General features: G+C 34.4%; 1 protein-coding gene across 50 annotated transcripts in view; it reads left to right on the top strand.

The window, feature by feature from the left end:
• Positions 1-21,518, top strand: part of LRRC7 (leucine rich repeat containing 7) — a 537,967-nt gene that overhangs the window by 58,078 nt on the left and 458,371 nt on the right. The gene's annotated exons all lie outside the window — the stretch shown is intronic.

The following is a 21,518-nucleotide window of genomic DNA, read 5'->3' as shown; positions in this document are numbered from 1 at the left end:
ATGATAATGCACTTTGCGTGTCCCCAGTTTGGGGCTACTATAAATAACATTACAGTAGACACTCACGTCCTGTACCTGCACACACATTTCTTTGGCACCCGGTGGTCTAATGGCTTGATCATAAAATATATGTATATTCAACTCCATCAAATAATGGCAAATTGTTTCTCAGAGTTATTGAACTGCTTACAATCACTTCAACAGAGAATTCCTGCTGTTAAACATCAATCCCTATGAACAATACTCTCGGTAATTTTAAATTTTAGCTGTTCCAGTAGACATGTAGTAGAATCTTATTGTGGTTTCTATTAACGTTTTCCTGATGACTAATCATGTTGAGCATCTTTTATATGTGTATTAGACAGTTGGATATGTTTATTTATGAAGTTCCTGTTCAATACTCATATGTATTTTTTTTTCAGGTCATCATTTTCTTATTTATTAGTAGAGTTTCTTTAAATAGTATGTTTAAATATTTTAGATTCATTAAATATGATTGCAGTATCTTCTCCCCCTCCATGGCTGATTTTCCCACTTATGTTTAATAAGCAGAAAGTTTATAGATTTTAACATGTAATTGGTCAGTCCTTTTTGAGTGGGTTATGCTTTTCATATCTTTAAAAATATTTGGCTGTCATAGTTATGAAGATATTATCTTACTAGAAGCTTTACTTTTTTTGCTTTTTATATTCAATCTATACTCATTTATATTTGATTTTCATATGTAATGTAAGATAGATTTTAAGTTTTATTTTGTTTTTTCCAAGATGGCTCTCCAGTTCATCTAGCGGTATTTATTGAAAAGCTAATCCTTTTCCTGTGTTTAGCAGTATCATCTTTATTACTAACCAACTATTCAGATATGTATCTTTTCTTCCTTGACCTTGATTTTTTCCTATTGATTTATTTTTCCATCTTTAAGCTATTATTACATATTTTAATTACTATAGTTTTATAATAACATACTATTTATGAGAATAGCCTCCCTTTTTGTTTTTCTTCTATATTGGTTTGGCTATATGCTCTATATTTCTATAATTTCCTATACTTACATAGGTCCTTATCTCTGTTACATGATATCAGACTCTATTAGATCCATTTTAATATGCATTTTAGAAACAATTTGTCTAATACCTCAAAAAAACCCACCCTATTGTGATTTTGATTAGGATTTTATTACAATATAAATAAAATATAAATAGCATAAATTGCAGAGAATTAATCTTTCTATCATATCTTCCAATCTACATATACTCTAGCTCTATAGCTCTTTACTTTCCCCCAACAATATTTCATGATATTTTGTAAGATATTGTATGCCTAATTCATTCTCCTCTTGTATATTTTTATGCTATTGTGAATGGTAATTTTTCCAACTTGTATAATTTCCCAAAATATTGTTCCTAGTATTTGGAAATAAGATTGATTTTTAAATATCAGTCTTGTAGCCATAACTTTTGTTGTTAGTCTCTTGTTAATTGTAATAATTTATTCTAGATTTTTGGTGATTTGCTGTGTACATACATTTGTATCATCTGTATTTGTAACTTTTTTTATAATCTTTATACATCATGTTTCTTTTTCTTACCTTATAGTGCTATAAATACAACATGATATAAATAATAATAGGGAAGACCTTTGTCTAATTTTTAGAATCAGAAGAAAATTCCAACATTCCACCATTAAGTGTTATATTTGATATGTTTTTGGTAAATATCCTTTATCAGTTTAAGGAAATTTTTTGCTATTCCTATATTGCTAAGAGTATTTTTTGTGATTAAATATTGAAATTTTGATAAATTTTATGCTTTTCAGATAAAAGTATTATGATTTTAAAATTAAATGCTTTTTATTCAATGTTATGCATTACATCAATTTTTTTCTAGAAGTTAAAGCAACTCTGCATTTCTGTAGTGAGCCCAACCAGATCATGATATAATATCTTTTCCATATATTGAAAAATTCAATTGCTTAAATTTTTTAGTAATTTTTATTAATTTATTTTTATTTTTTAATTTTATTTTTTTTTACAGCCACGCCTGGGGCATGTGGAAGTTCCTGGGTTAGGGGTGGAACTGGGGCTGCAGCTGGGGCCTATGTCACAGCCACAGCAACACTGGATCTGAGCAGCATCTGTGACCCTCACCATAGCTTATGGCAATGCCAGATCCTTAACTTATTGAGTGAGGCCAGGGATGGAACCCACATCCTCAGAGAGACAAAATCATGTCCTTAACCTGCTGACCCACATTGGGAACTCCAGTAATTTTTATTTATGTTTCATTGGGGTCAAAGCTTTTCGCATACTGTTCTGACAGATTTATTTAATATCAGAATGAAATTAATTGCATAAATGAGTTGGACAGTTTTTCTTTTTATTATATTCTCAGAAAGTAGGTGTAAAGTTGGCATTATTTCTCCCTTAAATAATTAGTAGAATTTACTGCCAAAGCTATGTGAGCAAGCAGTTTTTTTTGTGGGGAGGTTTTAATTACAAGCTATATGGCTTTAATAATTTTAGGAGTCTTCTGGTTTTTTTTCCCCTTATTTTGATAGGTTGTGTTTTACTTGAAATTTAACTTTCATCTAAATTTCAAATATATGAACATAATGTTGTTCATAATAGCCTTTAATAATTGTTAATTTTGCAGAACCTCTAGTGATGGCTTCACTTCTTTCCTGATATTATATACACCTTCTCTGTTTTCTTCTGAATCAATCTTAGTAAGAAGCTTCATTAATTTTGTCATTCTTTCCAAATAACCAACTTCTGTCATTACTCATTTCTTCTATTATATATTTAATTATATTGCATTATTTTATGCTATATTTTCTTTCAAATTTACTTTTAGGAGCTTAATTTCATGTACTTTTTCTTCTAATTTATATAAATGTATTCTTGATTATTGATTTTCAGTCTTTAATTAATACATGAATTTATGTCTATAAGTTCTTTAAAATTTTGGCTATAAACAAGTTTAGCTACAAAAAATATACCTATAAACTTCTCAAAGTTTTGGTATTTGACATTCTTACTGTTATTCTTTGAAAAATATTTTCTGATTTTTATTTTTATTTCCTCTTTGACCCATGGGTTATTTGAAATACTTAGGCTCTATTTACAAATATCTAGAGTTGTTTTCTTATGCAGCAGCAATGAAGGCTTGAAATTTGAAATTAAAATCATTATATCATTTATATTAGCACCCCAAGATATGAAATACTTAGGCACAAATCTATCAAAACATGTATAATATCTATATAAGGAAAAGTACAAACTCTGATGAAATCAAAGAGGAACTAAAAAATGGAGATTCAGTTCATATTTATTGATAGGAACACTCAACATTGTCACGATGTTAGTCCTTTTCAAGTTAATCTGTATGTTCAACACAACCTCAATCAAAATCTCAGCAAGTTATTTTGTGAGATAGTATAAATTTTAGTATAAGATGTATTTATACTAAAGTTCATATGAAAAGTCCAGAATAGCCAACACAATATCGAAGGAGAAGAACAAAGTCAGAGAACTGGAACTACCCAAATTCTAGCTTACTGTAAAGCTACAGTAATCAAGACACTATGGAATTGGTGAAAGAATGGGCAAATAGATCAATGGAACATAAGAGAGAGTCCAAAAATGGATTCATGCAAATATGATTAACTTATCTTTGACAAAGAAATAAAGGAACAATGGAGAAAAGATAGTCTCTCTATGCAAATAGTTCTGGAAAAACTGGACATCTACATGTAAAAAAAAATTAATCTAGACACAGATCTTAAACATTCACAAAAATTAACTTCAAATGGATCCTCTATCATATTGAAATTGCCAAACTATAAAACTCCTAGAAGATAAAGTATGATAAAATCTAGATGATCTTAAGGTTGATTTTTTTAGGCAGAGCACCAAAGGCATGATCCGTGAAAGAAATAATTGTTAAGCTGAAATTCATTAAAAGTAAAAACTTATGCTATATAGAAGACACTGTCAAGATAATGAGAAGACAAACCAGAGCATGAAAGAAAATATTTTCAAAAATACGTATCTGTGGGAGTTCTCATTGTGGCTCAACAGGTGATAATGGATGCAGCTGTGACCAATATACCATTCTGGTGTGGGATGTGGATAGGTGAGGAGGCTTCGGATTGGAGGGGACAGAGAGTATATAAAAACTCAGCATACTTTCTGCTTAATTTTGCTATAAACCTAAAACTTCTCTAAAAAATAAAACCTATGAAAAATCTATTGGCTCTTCTCAAAAAGGCATTATAATAACCACTTTGATGCCATTTTCAGTTGCATAGGAATTTTGTTTAAACTGCAAATAAAACTATAAATTAAGATTGATTGAGAGTTTTATGTATTTAGTATAGTATTTCCTTCAAGGAGCATATTATCCATGCTTTGGTTCTCTTCAGCTGGAAATACCAACTCTTCATAACTTTACTTAAGCACCTCACTCTGCAGCCTGCATTTCTCCAAGCTCAGTCACTCAGCCTATCACCCATTATCCAAACACATTGAGATCCTATTCCCATAAAAACTCCATACTTTCTATCAATTCAGTTTCATTTCCCTTTTGACCTACTTTTGACTCAGTGTATCACTTTAACCCCTGTCTCTCCAATACATCCTCAGTTCCTTTCTCTTTGTTCTTCTTACTCACGAAGTTCTCTCTCTGCCTTTATTATCTATTGAGAAAAGTAAATAACCCCATAGACTGATGCCATTAGAGTTAATATTTCTGTATTTCACTATTATTCTTTTGTTCTCACTGTATTATACACTGCTTACTTTTTATCTTCCTCATGTCTCTAAAAATCTAACTTGAATACTCATCCAACTCTCACCAACTATGCTGCTTTTAGAGAATATAGACACCATCTGATGTGAAATCTTTCAGTCTTTTGTCACCTACCCTATAATCATACTGGCACGTGTACCTGTCCTCTTTTCTTCCCTCATATATTGCAGTTCTTATCTGCTGCTCTTACTTGGGATTACATTGTCTTTTTCCTGCATCCACTGTGTCTCTATTCCAACATCTCTCTCTACTTGTTCCTTCCCTTCTTCATTTAATCTTTCACAACTATCTCCCATCAACAACTAACAACTTGCTCTTCACTATATTATCTCGTGTCCCCTTTCTCAACCATCCATTTATTTCCTCCTGTTCACAGCAAACCTTCTTAAATGGGTTGCCCCTTTCTTCTGGAGGACCATTCAATATTGTTGCTATTCCAGGAGTTCCCATCGTGGCTCAGTGGTTATCGAATCTGACTAGGACCCATGAGGTTGTGGGTTCGATCCCTAGCCTTGCTCAGTGGGTTAAGGATTTGGCGTTGCCATGAGCTGTGATGTAGGTTGCAGACTTGGCTTGGATCCCATGTTGCTGTGGCTCTGGTGTAGGCTGGCGGCTACAGCTGATTCAACCCCTAGCCTGGGAACCTCCATATGCTGTGGGGGTGGCCCTAGAAAAGACAAAAAGACAAAAAAAAAAAAAAAAGTTGCTATTCCAGACAGTTGTGAAATTAGCATATATTTCTACTTCTAGGGTAGATTTTCAGGCTTGCTATTGACATGTCCTGGGATTTCAGTGTTTAAAACCTTGGTATTTACTGCCAAATTGCTTTACAAAAAATGTGTATAATGATTACCAGCCCATCTACTCTTCCATTTATCTATACTTACTACCTTTACTATGTATGAATAACTAAGTTTGGAAATATAAAAGTAGAATATTGTACTTCACTGCTTTAATTTTTTCAGTAATGATATCAGCACATTCTCAAGTATTCATTGGCTACTTTTTCTATTAATTTCCTGCTTGTAGTATTTAACCTTTTATCTTTATATTTCTAGGAGCTATTTATAAATTTATAAATGTGTATTATAAATATTTTTCCCATTTGTCTTATAAATTGCCTGATAGCTATGTAGTCACAACTGTCACTCTTTTTCTTTCTCTCTCCTTTTTTTTTGGTCTTTTTTGCCTTTTCTAGGGCCGCTTCCTGTGGCATTTGGAGGTTCCCAGGCTAAGGGTCTAATTGGAGCTGCGACCTACACCACAGCTCACAGCAATGCTGGATCCTTAATCCACTGAGCAAGGCCGGGGATCGAACCCACAACCTCATGGTTCCCAGTCGGATTTGTTAACCACTGAGCCACAACAGGAACTTCCATCTCTCTCTCTCTCTCTCTCTCTCTCTCTTTTTGTTGTTGTTGTTGTTGTTTCTTTTTTCTTTGTAGGGCCACAACCACGACATGTGGAAGTTCCCAGGCTAGAAGTCAAATTGGAGCTGCAGCTGCCTGCCTACACCTCAGCCACAGCAATGCAGGATCTAAGCCACGTCTGCGACCTATACCACAGCTCATGACAACGCCAAATCCTTAACCCACTGATTGAGGCCAGGGATCAAGCCCGCATCCTCATGGATACTAGTCAGGTTTGTGAGCTGCAGAGCCACAACGGAAACTCCTGTCACTGTTTTTCTTACTGGCTTCTGGGTCACATGCCTCAGAAATCACTCGCTCTGAGGAAATTGTCTACATTGATTGCCTGCACTTCTCAAAACCCAGTTACACAGCTTAATCTACTGCAGCGTGATTTCTGTCTTTATCACTGCACCAAAATTGCTCTTGCCAAGACCGCTAATGACCACAGTGACAACAACTTCCATGAAATCTTTTTTCTTGTTTTACATAACACCATATCCTACTCGTGTTGTTTGTTCCCTGTTTTCTCACTACCTCACAGTCTTGACACTTCTTTAACTCACATTTCTTAATTGTTGATATCCCTCTGAGTTTTGCCATAGGACCTCCTCTTTCTTCATTTTACACTCTGTGTTTTGTAGCAGTAATAATCACCTCTGACCTTGATGCAATGTTGATAATTTAGGGATATTGTGATTTTCTAGTTCTATTTGATGTCACTGTGTCCAGGGACTAAGGAATACCAGCAGCCTGCCCTGTCCATCTGTCTTCTTTCCTCTCTCTATAAGCCTTGAAATAGCTTTTGACCGAGAGTAATAGCCAAAAAGGGGAGAGAAGATATTGTTTTGTTGCGGCTAGTGTCAGATCACCCTCAGTAAAGAACTCTGTTAAATTAGGCAGTAGTGCCTTGCTTAGGCTTCTGCACTAAGGCTTCTGCTTAGGCTTCTGCCACCACCTTTCCCTATAACCCCAATCTTTACTTTAGTATCTGACTACACTCTAGCTAACTGCTTGATAAAGAAACTTGACCCAATAATCAGCCTTCTCAGTGTGTGGATAATCTTATTTTTGACTTTATACAGGCCAGTGTGTTCATCTTCATCTTAAATCTGATCATGTCTGCCTCTTACTCAAGTCATTCCAAAGACTTCCAGTGACCTAAGGTTAAAATTTATTATGGCTTACAAAGACTTTTTGATTGACATCTGTTTTCAATACAACTTCTTTTTCCTCTCTTAATATTTTTCTTCTCTCTGCACCAGGCAGTCTTGTTTAGATTATCTAATAAAATGTGTTCTTTCTAACCTTACAGACTTTCTTGCAAGATGTTCCTTCTGGAAGAAACTCATGCATTTCTTCCTATAACCCTTCTTTGAATTTCAAAGATAGGGTGAGTAGGCATGCTTAGGTGTGTCCATAGTACCTTTCCATTCTTCTAGTACTTATCACATTTTATTTTCCTTCCCTGAATACTTTTTATACACCTCATGGTAGACTTTGAGCTATGTGAGGAAAGAAGACACTCAGCTTTGCTCACCGTTGTATCCTCAATGCTTAGCACAGTACCTGGGATATATTACAAGGTCAGTAAGTATTTGTTGACTCAATAATCGAGTGCCAAAAATTCCATTATACCATTTTTAATTTTCTATGTTATTCATTCTTAATTTTGCATACTTTTGATTAATCTTTTTTGTAAAATTACTATGTAGAATCCTACTCTACTAAATTTTTTTCAAGAAACTGTTTTACATTTATTTTTCTCTTTTATGTCTTTGGGCAGTCATAATTATACTTTTATTTATTATATTTTGCTCTTGTTTTTCTCAGGGTTTTCTGCACTTTGATTACTTGATAACTTATTGGCTTATTGAGTATATGAATGAGTGAGTTAATGAGTATGTGCTTTTATCTCTTCCCCAACAAAACTGTAAACCAACCAAGCAAAGATTGTGCTTGTCTTGTTCATCTCTGGAACCTCAGTGATTTGAATAGTGAATTAATGAATAAATTAATGAATAACTACATAATTTTAAGGCTAAAATTTTGTTAAATAGTTTCAAGTTCCTGTTTTAATGTTCTCTCTAGCCTAAGAGTTAAGTAGGGTATTTTTATAATTTCCAAATAGGGAATTTTTCCTTTCTTTTTTATTTGTATTATTTACAATTGTCATTCAATGAAATTACAAAACTTGTGGTTCTGTTGAAACTTTGTATCTTATGTGTTCTGCGTGAGAAGTGAAGGCAAGGCTCATTCTCTTAACAACCTCAGAATTCCCTTAATCAGAAGTAGACTCATGCTTTTTGTGTCCATAGAATGCAAATAACCCTTTCCTCTCTAAACCTTCTGATTGTATAGGCGCAATTACTGTGACCACCTCTCTCAGGGTATTTTGAACTTGTTACACTGTAGCCACTGGTATCTCAGCTCCTGGTTACATGACAGGTTATGGTGTCTAAGCTTAAGGATGATCACAGGAGGCCAACAGTTCTAACGATATAGGCAGAAACTTGACTGAAGATTGAATAAATATAAAAGAAAATAGACTGGAGAAGAAAATTGAGGAATGAGCAGTGGGAAGTGTCTGACATTCAAATATTTGAATAATTTTAGTGTTTGCTTTAAGCTTAGTGAGTGTGATTAATTTTTAATTACTAAAAACTGAAAGGGAAAAAATGATATAAAACTATTTTTAAATAATTATTGAATCTATTATGGAAATAATAATTTTGGTGCATTGAATTAATTAGGTAAAGCAGTAATTATAGGAATCTAGAATAGGTAATAAAGATAAGATCAAAAGAGAAGAACTCAGAGCTAATAGCATAAATGGTATGAGTAACCAAGTAATGCAACTTTGTATTTTTGACAAAATTAATTGACTAAATTTTTAATCTTTTTGTCCATATTGAAATACTTATATAATGAACATAATTAGAATTTTTCTATTGCAATTTATTTTATAGCAACATTGTAATATAATCTATTTTCCACTTCTGCATTTTTAAAATCATCATCCAGAGCAAAAGCATAATGTTTGCTCAAAGAAAACAACCAAAAAATTGGTAGTTTGTGTGTAAAAATTAACAGTACCCATCTATGAAACCAATGTCATTAGAGATAGCAAAGTAAGGTGTACACATACATTAGTCATGTTTATTTTAAAAATGGTTGTCACATCTTGGCTATTATTAATAATGCGACAAAAAACATGGGAGTGCAGATATTTTTTCGCTATCCTATTTTTAAAATTTAAATGTATGCCCAGGTGTGGGATTTCTAGATAATATTCTATTTTTTCTATTTTTTCATATTTTGAGGGGACTCCATACTATTTTCCATAGTGGCTAAACCAGTTTACATCCACACCAACAATGTACAAGGATTCCTTTTTTTCCATATTCTCACCAACACTTATCTCTAATCTTCTTTATGATAGCCCTTCTAACACAATAACCAAGATGTGGAAATAACCCAAATGTCTGTCAATGGATGAATGGATAAAGATTCATTCATACATATATATATATATATATATATATAGAGAGAGAGAGAGAGAGAGAGGGATGAAAAACTAAGAGTTGAAATTTATCTTAAAATTTTAGCACCTACTGAGGTAGTCATATAGTTTTTCTACTTTAATATGTTCATTGGAAAAATTATAGTAGACTGTTTAAAGTTAAACCAGCCATGCATTATTGGAATGAACTTATATTGATCATGAATGATACAAATATTTATACTGACTGGATTTAGCTTGCTGATTTTATTTCTGCTATGTTTATGAATGAAAGTAGACTCTAATTTTCTTTTCTCTTATTGCCCTTGTCTTGTTCTCTTACATAAAGTTTTTAGTGACTTCATATTACTTGGAAAACATTCCCCCCCCCTTTTTTTTTTCACTTCCTTTCCTCTATATTCTTTCCACCTTTCCTCCCTTTCTCTTTTCTCTCTCACTTTCTTTTTCTTTCATTTCTCTAAAATAGTTTGTGTAGGATAAATTTATATTATCCAGACCATCTAGCTAAGTGGGAGTTTTTGTGGCTGTTTGATTTTTTTATATTGGCAGTAGGTTTTAAACTCCTGGATGAATGTCTTTAATAGTCTTAAATAAATTTAGATTTTTTTAATTCTTCCATGAATCTGTTGCAATTGTTATATTTTCCATTAAGATTGTAATTTCTTTTATATTTTATTTACCTTATTTTATTTTATTTTATTTTATTTTATTTTATTTTATTTTATTTTTTGCTTTTTAGGGATGCACCTGTGGCATATGGAGGTTCCCAGGAGAGGGGTCCAATCAGAGCTATAGCTGCCGGCCTCCACCACAGCCACAGCAACACTGGATCCAAGCCGTGTCTTCAACCTACACCACAGCTCATGGCAACGCTGGATCCTTAACTCACTGAGCAAGGCCAGGGATGGAACCTGCAACTTCATGATTCCTAGTTGGATTCGTTTCTTCTGCACCATGACAGGATCTCCAGAATATCTGATTTCTTATCACGTCTCTGTCACTAACTATACATGGTAGCATAGGCAAGATTTTAATCTCATTAGTTCTATTTCCTTGCCTAAAATTTTGGAGAATCAGTAGGGTTGTTTTTATAATTAAATGAGATAGTATATGTAAAGTATCAAACCTCTTCTCAAGAGAGGTTTCCAAATACACATCAGTTCTCTTCACTCTCTCATCCCTTTTATGAGTATTTGTAGATGTTGGTGGATGACCTTTTGTGATTTCTTTATATTATGTAGTCTCTTTCCCTATAGCTAATTTATTTCCTGATACATTTCTTTCTTCTTATGTGATTTATACTTAATTATGTAGAATAATTTTAACACATCGACAGTTGATTTTCTCAAAGATAAACTAAGAATTTCCTAAAACATGAGCAAAGACGCGCTAATGAAACAAAGCTAAGTTTTTTAAGCTCAGTGCAGTTTTTACAATAAAACACCTTGAGATGATCTTACTAGTGTCTCAGAAAAGGGAGGTCAAGGTAGGATTGTTTTAGGATTTAAGAGACTTGTCTGAGACTATAATGCAGACTTTGCAAAGAGAGAAATGGGTTGGGATTGCAGGGTATGGTGAAAAAAGTTCTAGTAAATAATATATTAATCTTGACAAATAAAATTTTTGGTTATTTTATGGAATTATCTTTGAGTAGCAAGTATTTCCTAGAGTTGTACCAAATTTATTTTACTTGCTCTTGATAATTACATTGGGACAGGGAAGTATGTATTGACTCAGTATTGCTTAATTTAGGTACAGGAAAGTCATCCTGTTCTCATTGTTTAACAGTGTCAAGGATGCACATTTCTTGGAGTTTTTAGTTCCATTCTTTTTTTTTTGTCTTTTCTAGGGCTGCTCCCCCGGCATATGGAGGTTCCCAGCTAGGGATCTAATTGGAGCTGTAGCTGCCAGCCTGCACCAGGGCCATAACAATGCGGGATCCGAGCTGCATCTGCGACCTACACCACAGCTTATGGCAACGCCAGATCCTTAACCCACTGAGCAAGGCGAGGGATCGAACCTGCAACCTCATGGTTCCTAGTCGGGTTCGTTAACCACTGCGCCACGACAGGAACTCCAGTCCCATTCTTTTAATGGTCATTTGTGACTATTAGAATGGTCATTTCTAATCCTAAACTGTGATGTAGACCATTATGGTCCGGTAATGATTAATCCAGACCCATACTTCATACAGATGCCATGATCATGTGGTAGCAGATCATGTGATCAGCTGCTGATGGTAGACATCCCAGTTTCTGTAAGTGGCACATGTTCTCATTCTTTTTCTTGAAAGATTGTTTGTTGTGTCATTTGATGAAATAGAACAGTCACTATGTGGCAGCATTTAAGACTCTGGAAATCACAAAGTTGATCCCTGCCACACTTAAAAAATAGAAATATGATAATCAGAGTCCTCAGTCTGCTTCCAAATTAAGAGCATAAAATAAGCCAAGAGACAAGCATTCATCTATCCACAGTCTAAAGAACCTGCAGAACTGATATGGAGACATTAGAGAAATTACCTACTTGTATTATTTATTTGTTTTCTGGAATTATTTTGTTTTATCTGGAACCATAGAAATCTGTTAGAATATAATAACAACATTCTTCACCTAAGAAAACACACACATGTGCCACCCAAAGCTGTCGGTATTATATCTAAAGCAGCTCTATTTTGAAACACTGTCTTCCAATTTTGTGAATCTCTTGGGTGAGTAAGTGTCTGGCCTATTACTGTGTTTTCTTACTGTTCCATGTGCTAAAGTAGGTAGGAGTCCATCCAGTTTTCAAGGCTCTTATACAATTTGAAATAAATAGGCTTGTAAGTTGAAGAAAGCAATCAGAATTTTGCCTTCAGAGGTTAAAGTTTTAAACTCAGACTGAGACCCAGTTTTATCCTTCTTGGATTATCAATTTTCTTTTAAAGGGGGAAAATGAATGGTCCAAACTAGACTCTGAGAAATATCAGAGACCATCTTGATTGCAGGTATTAGTTTATTGAGGTAAAGGATCCTATCTAAATTGTAGATAGTAACCAATAGGCTTTTGTGTCCCAAATCCAACAATAGTTTTTTTAGAGGCCATTCAATGATCTGTTTCAGTTGAAATCAAATTGTATTGTTGAACAGCATTTAAAAGTTCTGCCATCTTCATCAGTAAGTAGCAATGCACCAGACAATGAAATTTCTAATATGGAGATCATCTGACAGGCATAAAGCAAGAGTTTAGAGCTGAGTTTTAGTCATGTGATTTTCATATTACTTTTATAAAAGTCAAACAACCTCAGAATAGATACCAGTACTTATTTACCTTTTTTTACCAAGCTCTATTATCTTTGAAAATTTTGCCATAGAAATGAGCCTATGAAAGGACTCAGAGTGTTGATTCTGCGAAGACAAGAGCCTTCTCATATAGGTGCATCCTTAAAGTGGTTTTCAATTTCTGACTTTCTGGCTTGTTGCATTATTTGCCCTCTATAAATGCCCTCATAGTTCAGTCCAACTACCCAAAAGACCAACTCACTTATTATTTTAAATGGGTATCATAGGAAGATGGATGGAACTGAAATAAAAATGAATACAAGTCCAACAGCTGGATTGGTCATATGTTTTAGTCTAACACAAGAAAGTTAATTGTTGCCTGATATTTGACTTATACCAAAGTTTAAGAATGCAAAAAGCAATATTAAAGATAGGGACTTTAAGATATCATAATTTCCAGATGAAAAATACCTGTTAATAACACAGAAATTCAAAACAGTAAAGAAGTTATAAAATAGCTACAAAAACTAAAAAACAAAAGCATGCCAATCCAGATAAGACTGAGTCTGTGACTCTAGAAATGTGAATTTTGTTCTATGGGTTTTCAGTGGCAGCTGCCTGCTTCATGCAGTTGTCCACTTGCTCTGAAAGTCTTTGCAAACACTTTATCATGCCCACAAAATTTGCTCCTTTTTATATTTTCTTTTCTTTTCTTTTTTTTTTTGGCTGCACTACAGCATGTGGAAATTACCTGGTCGGGGATGGGATCTGAGCTTCAGCTGCGACCTAAGCTATAGCTGCAGCAATGCCAGATCCTTAACCCACTGCGCTGGGCTGGGGATTGAACCTGCACCTCAGCAGCAACCCAAGCTGCTGCAGAGAAAATGCCGGATCCTTAACCTGCTGTGCCAAGGCAGGAACTCCTCAAAGTTTGCTCCTTGAAGTCTTCAGCTTGAGGTCTTCAGAGGATGTAGATGTGAGGAATGACACTCTAGCCTTTTACTGTTGTGTTCATTGTTAACAGTACCTGATAATGTCCTTTTATTGTCTTAATGGAGATTTTTTTTCTGCTGTCTTTTCCAGCTGATGAAATCTCTGGGAACATAATATCATAATGGTAGAGATTGAAATCCTTTATTTAGGTATTACAGACAATTAATTTTTAGAGATGCAATCCATAATTGCTGTAGGAGAAAGAATATGTTATAAACAGTATAAACCAAGGCAAAGTAATTTCAGAAAGAGCCAGTCTGACAATCCCTCTAAACTTGTCTGTTTTGAGGCTTTAGAACAGACTTAGACTGGGCTTACCAAACTTATCATTTTCTCTCAATAGATTGTTCCTTTATAGACTCACCATGGAAAGTGACAAGGATAAAGAGACCATTGGTTGTATTGTTAGTTGTGTTATTTTTTCCATCAAAGATAACTATTTACTATTTTAAAATCTGAACAGACAGAAGATTCCTAGACAAAAAGAAATTTAACATTCAGAAGCTTTTGAAAAGAAAGCAGAGCTCAAATCCAATGAAGAACCTTTCTCACTGTCACAATTGGAGACACTCCTGAGTGAGAGATTCAAGGAAATACAAGGGAGAGCCTTTTCCACGTCAAGGGTTTTGAGCCACAGCAGTTAGGATAACTCGACTAGATCCCAATGGCATTTCCAGGAATCGTCTACTGTCAGCTTCCCAGCAGAACACCTAGAAAATGTGTTGATTCAACACAGCTTAGCATAGTCAACCCAGTGCAGTAATTAGAGAAGATCCTTCTGACAGTTTTAATAGTATAGAATTGAGAGATCTGGGAAAATATTTTTAGGATTTTAGAACCTAGGTTGGATGATTTTAAGGTGGCTCTTGAAGGTAGGGAACTGGTTGGGTTTTGGATGGTTTATGACAATGGCTTTGAATTGTTGAGTATAGCTAGGCAAGTGTCTTGAATTAGTCTTGATGAGTAAGCTGATAGGCTTGATATATAAACTGTTTCAGTTTACTGTTCAATTTTAGCAAATTAGTTTTAGTTAGTTCACAGTCTCAAATGACAGCATCAGCTATTTCCTGTAACAAGTTATTGTTGCCATTTTCAGTGTTGTTTCATACTGGAGTAGCAAGAGATACCTACCTCCAGGATTGTCAAACACAGAGACAGAAAATCATATAGATTTTCATTGTTAACATTAAGGTAAGTATATTTATATTAGAAGACAAATATGTTAAAAGGAAATTTAAAGTAATGTTAATTTAAATCTCAATGACTTGATGTAGCCACCAGACTACATCTCAGCCACAGCAATTCCAGATCTGAGCCAAGTCTGACCTGCACTACAGCTCATGGCAACACCGGATCCTTAACTCACTGAGAGAGGCCAGGGATTGAAACTGACTCCTCGTGGATACTAGTTGGATTCCTTTCCATTGTGCCACAACCGGAACTCCTAAAGCTTGTTTTATAATTAATCCTACTTATGAAATGTCTTACTTTAGTGGGATTCAGACATCAGTTTTGAGGGTTTTCTCTCCCATTAATAACTGTCTTCAGCCACATTATGCCTTTCCTGCCCCATAAAAACACTTTAGGTAGATTCCACAATTTTAAAACTTCAATCACAAAGCAAATCCTTCTTTGCCTTCTAGGCAAGTCTTCAGTTTAGTAGGTGAGTGAAATGATCTGCTTCTTCACTTCTCTTCTTCCGCTTCTAAAACAGTTTCTCCTCTTCTGTGTTGGTCCTGGAAGCAAAAGAAAGGTTGCTGATCTAACCCTTATAAAGACTTGAGTTGATGTTTACCACATGACATCTTGCATCTGTACTTTCTGAGTGGAGGGTGTTAACTGCCACCCTTCTTGTGGGGCATAGGTAGTAACTAAAATCTGCAAAGGAGCCTGTAGAAGTGGGTCCTTCGTGCGTCTACACTTGTATGACAGAAATTCCTGGACAGCTTTTTCTCCTCCAGCTTCCCTCAGCTGTTTTCTAAAAGGTGCAGCCCACATTCTTTTGCAGTTTACTTTCTCTTTCCTAATGATGAGTAATTTGTATTGGGATAGATTGGCCATAGCTTGTTCCTTGCTAGGCCAAGTGGTGGGTGTAGCTAAACTACCCCCAATTCTCTCTCTGTTCTCTCATTACTCTCAAATTATTTGTTTGCTTTACTCAACTAGTGGAAGGATTAATGCCAGATTAATATAAACAGTTTACAGGAATCTTAAAATAGTATAATTGTTTTTGGTTTTTTTATGGGTGGTGGGCTTGAATTTTTTTTTCTTTTTTTAAAGTAATCAATGAATTTATTACATTTATAGTTGTACAGTGATCATCACAATCCAGTTTTATAGGATTTCCATCCCACACCCCCAGCGCATCTCCCCACCCCCCCAAACTGTCTCCTTTGGAAATCATAAGTTTTTCAAAGTCTGGGACTCAGTATCTGTTCTGCAAAGAAGTTCATTGTGTCCTTTTTTCAGATTCCACATGTCAGTGAAAGCATTTGATGTTGGTGTCTCATTGTCTGACTGACTTCACTTAGCATGATAATTTCTAGATCCATCCATGTTGCTAAAAATGCCAGTATTTCGTTCCTTTTAATGGCTGAGTAGTATTCCATTGTGTATATGTATCCCATCTTCTTTATCCACTCCTCTGTCAATGGACATTTAGGTTGTTTCCATGTTGTTTTGAAGGTCCCCTGCCTCTTACCTGGTTTTGGAAGAAAGCCATGCACCCCTTTGTTGACACATGGGGTTTGTTCTCTGATTACAGTGGAAATAAATTAGTGGAATTAAACCTTTTTTAAAAAACTAGAAAATCCCTAAATATTTTGAATTAAAAAAACATTTATATATTTATTTTTTTAGGGTGGCACCCACAGCATATGGAAGTTCCCAGCCTACACCACAGCTGTTTCATGTGCACCAAAGGAAAAACAAAATATTCTGCAGTTGTTGGCTATAATATTACATGAATGTCAATAAGATTAAGGTGATTAAGAGTGATATTCAGATTTTCCATATTCTTATTTATAACAAAGTGTTAACAAAATGAATATGGAAATATATAAAAATGAGACTACATCACATATGAGTGAAGTTTATATGAGGCTTAACATTCGCAAATTAGTGTAAATCACCATATTAACAGAATGGAGAAATCATATGACCATCACAACAGGTGCAAAAAAAGTGTCTCACAAGATGCAATATCCTTTAATCATAAAAATCCTTAGCAATTTCTGAAATAGAAAAGAACTTTCTCCATCTAATAAGAGTACCTATGAAAATCCACAGCTAACATTTTACTCAATGATTGATTGAAGGTATTTCTCTCATATAGGAAACAAAGCAAAAATATCTACTCCCAGGACTTGTATTCAACATTGTACTGGGGGCTCTGGCTACTGCAGTAAAGTAAAGCATAAAGTTTGGAAAAGAAGTAAACCTTAAAAAAAAAATTATCAGATGACATGATTGATCTTATAGGAAACCAAAGGAATCTGTAACATAACTACTAAGACTAATACAAGTTCAAAATATGTATGTTAGATATACAAAACTTAATTGAATTTCTGTATACTAGTAACAAGCCTTTCTAAAATGAGATTTTTAATTGCATTTGCTGTGTTATAGCATTAAACATCATAAAATATTTGGTGCTACGGTGGGCCTTCACAACATAGAGGTTCCGGCCAAGAGTTCTAGAAAATTTCATTTTCATAGTTTTTCTCCATCTTTGTGTTCTTTTTTGAAATTTTAATAAGTCAAGATACTTAATTCTCAAAATTGATATCTCTAATTTTTTTCTCTGCTGATTCAACTTTCAGGAAATTTTCTTCATGTTTCCCATCATTCATCATTTTTTATAGGTCAGGGAAAAGAGCATGGAGCACAAGCAATTATCCAGTGTTTTAACTGCTATTCGAAAGCAAATCATCCAACTCCAGGGCATAGGATCTTAGCCACTACTCTCTACTATCTTTTTTAGAAAATATGTTTGTAGTAAATAACTTGATGGTTAATGAAGAATTATATCTTATAAAGAATAGAAATCAGGAGTTCCCGTGGTGGCGCAGTGGTTAACGAATCCTACTAGGAACCATGAGGTTGCGGGTTCGGTCCCTGCCCTTGCTCAGTGGGTTAACGATCCGGCGTTGCTGTGAGCTGTGGTGTAGGTTGCAGACGCGGCTCTGATCCTGCGTTGCTGTGGCTCTGGCGTAGGCCAGTGGCTACAGCTCCGATTGGACCCCTAGCCTGGGAACCTCCATATGCCGCGGGAGCGGCCCAAGAAATAGCAACAACAACAACAACAACAACAAAAAGACAAAAAAAAAAAAAAAGAATAGAAATCAAAAAAATATATTACTGTGCTTTTATAATGCCATAATTAAAGATCAAGTTTTATAGAAATCATACTATAAAAAGTCCTAACTGCTTTAATTTAGAACAGTGATAAATTTTGGTCCCCAAAAGATTTTTCTACGAAACAAAATAAAATATAATGAGGGTTTTCCCTCTTGTCCCAGATAAAATCCTCAAGGTCAGAGGTCATGTTATATATTATGTTTCAGAACTTTTAGTGGACAGTTTATAATAGTTTGTTATGATGATATGCCATGGACATTCAAAGATTATGGATAGTATATTATTTATATGAATGATTAAAAATATACACAATGGCTAATTGGATAGCATACTTAAAATTAAGCTGGCAGATCTACTCCCTTTTTTAAAACAGAAATGTGTGGATGATACACGCCTTTTTTTTTTTTTTTTTTTGTCTTTTTGCCTTTTCTAGGGCAGCTTCCACAGCATATGGAGGTTCCCAGGCTAGGGGTCTAATCAGAGGTGTAGCCATCGGCCTATGCCAGAGTCACAGGAACACAGGATCTGAGCCGCGTCTGCAGCCTACACCACAGCTCACTGCAACACCGGCTCCTTAACCCACTGAGCAAGGCCAGGGATCGAACCTGCAACCTCATGGTTCCTACTCGGATTCATTAACCACTGAGCCACGATGGGAACTCCCTCTGTCATATGTTTTTAATTTCATTTTTTGTAGCTATATCAATAACTAAGAATTGATGTTAAAGTGCTGGAGTCTCATATATTTATTTTACATTCTTTTTTTTTTTTTTTTTTTTTCATTTGCTGGGAGGCATTTTTAAAAAGCCCTAAGGGTCTGATGATTATTTTTGCATAGATTTCCACTTAAGCTATTGTTTCACATTTTTCTTCATCTTTTGGGAATAAAGCAATAAAATAGTGTAAATTAGCAAATCCATTATAATTCAAACAGTTGTAATAGCATGCGGTATGTATATGACATTTTCAATAACAGTGGTATAAAAACAAGATATTAGGAAATCACCCATATTTGGCTTTGTAGTTTCTTGGCAAAATGAAAGTTACATATTGATTTCCAATTTGAATGTCAACATTTTCTAATCTAACAAATAGTCCTTGATACAGTCTCCTTAACCCTGTCACAGATTAACTGGGAAGGCAGAGAAAGATTGAAACATGAGATAGAAATGGTTGGCAAATACTGGTTGAGGAACTGTGGCCTGTAAGAATGGAAGAAGAGTGCTAAAGGTTAGGATTTGGTTAAGATGAAAAACAAAAGAGTAGTTGTTATCTAATTTCCCATTTTGTCATTGTCGAGCGTTTCAGTTCCATTATTATTAACTTTAAAGGCTACAGATTTAGTCTCATTTAATTTTTAAGTGCAATACCAATTTAGATTTTACCAATATATTATACTAATGTCTTTGCTGACCAGTGATTTTTCCTTCTCACATCCCCAAATTTAGCTTTCTTCTTATAGCGTGGCCTTTAAAGATTCTGTGAAGTAGAAGGATATCAACTTTTTAATGAAAATGCCTTTATTTTGCTCTCAGTCTTGAGTGTTAAAAGTGTATGCAAAGTGAAATTTTAAGATGTCACCATTTTTTTTTTTTTCAACACTGAAGGCATTTTAATTCTGGCTACCACTTTTGCTCATAAAATCTGCCACCATTCTTACTATCCCCTTTTAAGACCTTATCTTTTCGTTTAATGTTTTGTATTCACACTGCAATGTTTTGTATTCACACTGCAACTAATTTAGATGTAGATTTACTTTTATTTGTTTTGCTTGAAGCAGTGGCCTCCTTTCATTTGAAGCTTATTATTTATTTATTCTGGAAAAAATCTCTATCAATTCTTTTAATACCTCTTCTACCTCATTCTCTCCTTTTCAAAATCCTCTTATATGTATGTACTATATACATATAATATGAAAAGCAGACATGCTTTTTAATATTTTTTTCATATTTCTCATCTAGTCTGCATGCTGCATATGGGGTGAATTTTCAGGACAGTCTTGTAATGTACTAGTTTTCTCTTCTGTTGATTTTATTTTGCTGTTTAACCTTTCCATTGATGTTTTATTTATTTCGGAGACTATATATTTAATTTCTATTTCCTTCTTTTCCAAATTCACCTGAGATAGCTAGCTCATTAACTAGATATATTGTAGACACACACACACACTCATTTTCTTGTTTTCTGGAGTATATTTATTCCTTTATATCATTGAACACTAAAAAAAAAAAAATTTGGCTCTATTGCTTCTATTATCTATCAAAATTGTGCCTTTTGTTGTTTTGCAGGCCCATCATATGTTGGGTGGTTTCTCCATGGAATCAGTAATTTTAGATTTTAAGTTTATTTTCAGTTGGAATAACTTTCTGTAAATATCCCACTTGTCTCACTTTTTCTGCATGACAGACTGCTCTCTATGGTGCAATTTTGCATTTATGTCTGCCAGGACACTATAGGAGCCATTTCTGTTGATCAAGGAGGATATATTATTTTGAAAAATTTTTATAATAAAAATTTATTGAACATGATTTCTGTTTGGATTTACGTTGAGTAGAATTACATCTACTCCCAGCATATACTTAGTTTTTTTTTTTAATTTTTCTTCTAACAAAGAAAGTACATTTCTGGTTAAAGTACTATTCTGATTTTGCTGCTAAGATATATGTAATTTTTGGTTTACTCTTCCTTTGCCAAAATATACCAAACAAGGGTTTAAACTAACTTAGTAAGAAGTCTAAAGGGAGGAAATTCTGGGGTTTGCTTCTTTCTTAGATTTATAATATTCGGGACCCTCTGTTTCTCTCGGCTTTTATGAATCTTAGGTCTCAAGTGGAATCCTCAATCCCAAGCGCTGCCACAAGAAATAAGGATTTGGCATAAAAGAGGATTTTTTTTTCTTTTTTTTCTGGGAAGGAGTATAATTGCAAGAAACCCCTTAATAATCTTACCATCCATAGGCCAAAACGGGCTCACATGCTCACATGTAAGGAGGCTTGGAAAATATATGTCTGGGGAAGAACTTGATTCCTATGCATTGCTTTAACAGGCATTGTTCATACCTTGGGAATATGTGCATCATTCTCTCAAACCAAATTGGAGTTTAATTTTTAAAAAAATGGGAACAGCTGTTGAATTGGCCAATGATAATGTCTCCCATTCTTTCTGC

This window comes from Sus scrofa, chromosome 6 (genome assembly GCF_054392235.1).
Source record: "Sus scrofa isolate SSC_HxYL_T2T_F1_AM1 chromosome 6, Sscrofa_HxYL_maternal_Yorkshire_Landrace_v2.0, whole genome shotgun sequence".
NCBI lineage: Eukaryota > Metazoa > Chordata > Mammalia > Artiodactyla > Suidae > Sus > Sus scrofa.
Note: the sequence above shows the minus strand (reverse complement) of the source record. Positions and strands in the feature narration are given on the sequence as shown.